The sequence below is a fragment of the Ixodes scapularis genome, unplaced genomic scaffold (genome assembly GCF_016920785.2).
Source record: "Ixodes scapularis isolate PalLabHiFi unplaced genomic scaffold, ASM1692078v2 PGA_scaffold7__128_contigs__length_106722199, whole genome shotgun sequence".
In the NCBI taxonomy this organism is placed as follows: domain Eukaryota; kingdom Metazoa; phylum Arthropoda; class Arachnida; order Ixodida; family Ixodidae; genus Ixodes; species Ixodes scapularis.
Window position 1 is genome coordinate 80,827,502 of NW_024609882.1, and position 5,105 is coordinate 80,832,606.

Consider the following 5,105-nt stretch of genomic DNA (forward strand, 5'->3'; position numbering starts at 1 on the left):
TATCGCCACGCCCCCGCCCCGTGTATCTCGGTCTTTCCGTATTATTTTATATCCGGGTGGAACTACTTCCGAATCCATTATGTTATCAGTTAGCCACGTTTCTGTAATAACCATGATATGTGGTTTATGTGAAAGCAATACATGCTCTAAGTCGACAGTTTTATTTTTTACGCTTCTTGCATTTAGGTTAATAAGTTTTATGACATCATCAGACTTTCGCTTTGACTGTCAGTTGATTTGTTCTGAAAACCGCTGATTCATTGGAACCCTCGTTTGCCTTTCAAAATCCCAGACATAAAGGGTGTTGTTTGAGCTTATCGTACACTAGATTGACTTTATCACCCCTTGAACGGTTTTCGGCAGCACTGTTCCACAAGTTCTTACGAATGCATCGTAATCTTTCTGAAAAATCCTCAGAGACAGATATTGACGACCCCTTCAGTTTTCGGCAGTTTCTAAAAATAAGCGTTTTCTCGGAAAAATTGAAAAGTTTCACTATAACAGGCCTCGGTCTATGATCCGTTCTTTTACCAATACGGTGCAATCTTTCCATACTTGTAATAGACACCCCGAGCTTTTCACCACAAATTCCATTCACGACCTGACTCTGGAGGGATTCAGCCGTCTCGTCCGCTGCCTCAGGAACGGCGTAAACGATAATGTTGTTGCGTCGACTCCTGTTTTCGAGATCATCGATTCTGTCATCCATTTTTTGCGACTAGGTTTTTAAGTAAGGATATCTTGTGCTGATGGGCGAGAAACTGATTTGCAGGCGTTTCCAAAACAAACATTTTCGCCTCTACAGCAGCCAACTTTTTTTTCAACTGCTGAACCTGGTTCTCTGCATCTTTCTGATTTTCTTTTATCGCTGATAGCTCCCTCGTCATCTGGGTCTGATTTTCAAGAACTTGAGCCAACATCTCCTGGACGGTCGGTCCGGGATTCTGTTCCACGTCGCCACATAATTGCAACAAAAGACAAACCGTGCCTAACGTTTCAACAATGCACTCAAGACAAGTTTTGGTGCACGGCACAACGAATAGACATAGATAGTCGCTTTTAACCATAGAAGAGGGTCTACCAACCTGCACAAAAAACAGCAGCGGATTTAGCGCCATGCTTGCGCTAAGGCTGCCGTGCCCACTGTCGATACGTTGCCTGATCCTCTCTTTCATGTGCGGTGTCGCCACTGTAGATGAAGTTGGATTGGTCGCTGTTGATGACGTCAGTTGCAGCTCGGTGATGAACTCAGACGATGAAGGCAGGACGAATGGGACCGGTGCTGATTCACGAGCAGCCATCGATGAAACTGGGATATGCAGCAACAGCACGCACTGCACAAAAAACAGCAGCGGATTTAGCGCCATGCTTGCGCTGAGGCTGCTGTGCCCACTCGTGCCCACTTGTGTTTTATTGTCCTCCCTTCCTGCAAGGTTATGTTCAGTTTTAACCTTTTATATGTCATTTTATTTGTCAAGCATTTCATGTATCGCATCTCTTGTGTTTTCCATTTTGTAAGTTTTGTAACAATCTTATATAAAAAAATGTTCTGACGCAATACGTATCGCTTCACCACCATTTTGATTATAAATAAATAATCATATCCATGCCACAATGTTGGCCATCATGTAGCACTCAGGCGATGCGCTTTCACAAAACACATAGCAAATTCAAGCTTTGATTGCCGACCTTCAAGTAATATACTACACTCTAGTTTTTATATTTTTTATAATAAACCTGTATCACACGTTACTACCACAAAAATTGTAGAAAGTTGCAATCGAGGTTTCCAGAAAATGGATTCCGAATTTCCAAAATTTCTTAAAGATTCGCTAATGCAAATGTATGTAACAATTATTTTCTTTTAAGGCCAATGAAACGAATTTTGGGTTGGGATAAATAATTTTAGATTGGGATTTTTGTAATACCTCATAGTTCAGTGGGCCAAAAGAAAAAAAAGTGGAAACTCAAAAGCCTGACTTTCGGCACGAAAATTTGAAAACCGAGCGGAATATTTCGTACCTCCTTCTCTTCGTAAGCTCTCTACCTTTTCACTGCAATATATCCGCGGTCCCGAAAGGGCGTCACCGGGTCCACACGCACGTCACACGATACCGGACCTCACTTCTTCCCTTCACCCCGTAAGCTGGCAGTGCGGTGGAAGCTAGGCTCTTGCTGGACCAATCAGCCGCCTCCCTTTCATCACCAGACCTCATTCCCTGCGCGTGGGTATGCGCGAAAGAGCGTGATCACGTAGCAAAAGTGTGGCTGACCCAAGGAGCATGTAGCTTCAACAGCACTGTCAGCTTCTGGGTGAATGGGGTGGGGAAAGCAACTTTTGTCTGAATTTTGAGCGACGGGCTGATCTTGTAGGGGGACGATGACTGTGCCCGGGAACACAAACGAGATTCCGAGCAAGAGGAAGTGCCCCCTTTCCGTCTTCTTGAACCGCTTGGTAAAATGCACGATTTAAGAGTTGAAGAGGAAACCTAAAGAGTAAAAAGTTGGAAAATCATTTCATGACTCTTTCAAATTGAATATTTTATTTTTAATGAATGAAAAAAACTAAGTTTAAGCTTGCCTGTGAATCAAGTTAATTAATATAACTTAAAAAGGTACCGAGTAAAAAAACTCCAAACGTTCTCAAGAATGATTAAGAAGAAAAAATTTCGACATAAAAAATAAAGAAAAAATCCCAAATTATAAAAAGAAGATTATTTCAATAGCAGAACGAAAACTATTTCGAAATTGTCACGAAAACGTCCCAGTGTAACAATAACTTTAATTTTAATAATAATAAACAAAAATGATAATAATAAACGTCAGTTTTCACCTCGACCGCTTCAATGGCCAATAAGTTCTAAGATAAATTTCCCATGATTGTCGCTTAGGTTTACGTTAAGGATATATATATAAATATATATATATATATATATATATATATATATATATATATATATATATATATATATATATATATTTATTTATAAATATATTCAGGTTTGTTTAGAAAAACCCGTGAAAGCTATATTTATGGGTTTTGAGCAGGTGAGTTGTACAGCCAGGGGGACTTAGTATAGGGGAATGATCGGAACGATTAGTCGGCTAATTAAGTATAACCTGATAATTAACTTTTTAAATATTGAAAAGAAGTATATGGTTCAGATTATAAACTTGCTATGCATCATCGAAAACCACTAAATGATCTCTCTTTAGGAAGACATAAGACAGGGGCAGCATTTTACGGCGTTGTGAAATACGCTCAGTTTGGACGTGTTTCTAGGTTTCGGTTTCTTATCGGAGCGCATCATAGCGACCGCGGTCATGCTTCACTGTTGTCACGGGACAAAGCCACCCCGTCGGCTCCCTTGAAGGATGGACGGAAGTAGGGCGCCACATGTGTTGCGCGTCTGTGCCATTGGGGAGTAGGACCGCGCGTGCAGAGACGCGCTCCGATGAGAAATCGAAACCGAGAAACGAACCCAAATGAAGCGCATTAACGGAACGCCGTAAAATGCTTCTCATGGGGTATATTTTTACAAAAAAGTTGATTTTGCGTTTTTCGATGCAGCTGAGCAAGTTTCTTAGTGGAACAATATCTCTATATTAAAATATAAAAAAAAAAGTTAATTCACAAATTTTACTTAATTATCCGACTGATTGTTACGATTATCCCCTTATTCTATGGCCCACTCGTATAACGCTCCCGCTAGAAACCGCGTAAGTGTAGGTTCTACGATTTTTTAAACAAACATATAAACGTGAAAAAAGAAGACCTTGCATTTATGTTCAGGTCTTTTTTAAAGCCTTACAGATTTGTTAAAAAAAAAGCCGTGATAGTTACACTTATCCGATTTGAGCACGTCAGTTATGCGGCATGAAGGACATAGTACAGTTGGCTAATAGTAATGATCAGTCGGGTAATTAGGTAACATTTGTTGATTACAACTTTAGTTAGTGAAAGTAGGCATATGGTTCTAACTGGATACTTGCTGAGCCTCATCGAAAACCACCATATCAGTAATTTTCAGAAGGACCCTGGCCGCGTAAGAAGCGTAGTAGTGCGCTAAAGTTAACCCTCGTGGAGCAGGTACAAGGCTGGCGGACTCAGAAGGGGCAAAAAAATCACGCGGGCGCCTTACCGCAAAAACTAGCCTTGTACCTGCTCCATGAGTGGTAAATTTAGTTAGCGACTATGCTTCTGAAGCGCTCGAAGTTTTTCTAAAATTATTGATATAGTGGTTGTCAATGAAGCTCAGGAAGTTTCTAATTAGAACCTTTCGTCTATTTTTACAAATTAAAAAAGTTAATTAACACATTTTACTTATTTAGCCCAGTGATCGTTACGATTATCCCCCTGTACTATGTTCCCGTGGCCATAAAACTTACCTGCGCAAACTTGGTAAGTGTAACTTTCCCAAATTCAAAAACCAAGTCTGTAAAGCTTAAAAAAAACACCATGAATATGTGTTGCTCTTTCAAATTTTTACCACGTTAAAACAACAAAAAAATCACAAAAGCTTCGCTCTAATGTAGCATTACAGATAAATGTATACTCGATAACAACCAGTGAATTTTTGTTGCGGTTTTGTGTGTCAAAAATTACCATCTTCTTGATTTCCTTGTGGAGACGAATTTAGTCTGTGACATAGAGAGCTTCTACTTCATAGGGTTGCTGAAGTTGCTGGAGCTCACTGGAGTTGCCGGTTCTGTTTAGTGACGTTAATCTCAGAGAGCGCTTTTTATTTGTTTATAATATCGATACCGTTGTGTTTTTTTTTAGAGCAAAAACAATATTTGAAAAGTGCTTTGAGTTTTTAAGCCGACGTCTAAAGCGTACGTACTACAGAACCCATTTCTATAAAGGACATATTTCACGAACAGCAGAAAGAGGATAAGAATATATGTCACTTTTCTAGCCTAAAGTCTGAGTGATAAAAACGTTTTTACTAAAACTGTTCACTTTACGAAACATAAACAACTATAACAGATTGTTTGTTGAAACTTCAAAATGCCTACCACGAAGAGACCTAAGTATAGGGTTGTTTTATGAAATGCTAAAAATATTGCGTTTACATAAAAAAAAAAATCGCGTTTAGCTTGTT

The 5,105-nt window shown here is 39.5% G+C and overlaps 1 pseudogene; it reads right to left on the minus strand.

Annotated features, from left to right (window-relative positions):
- Positions 1-228: 228 nt before the first annotated feature.
- LOC121833175 lies at positions 229-1,067 on the minus strand (annotated as a pseudogene).
- Positions 1,068-5,105: the final 4,038 nt, after the last annotated feature.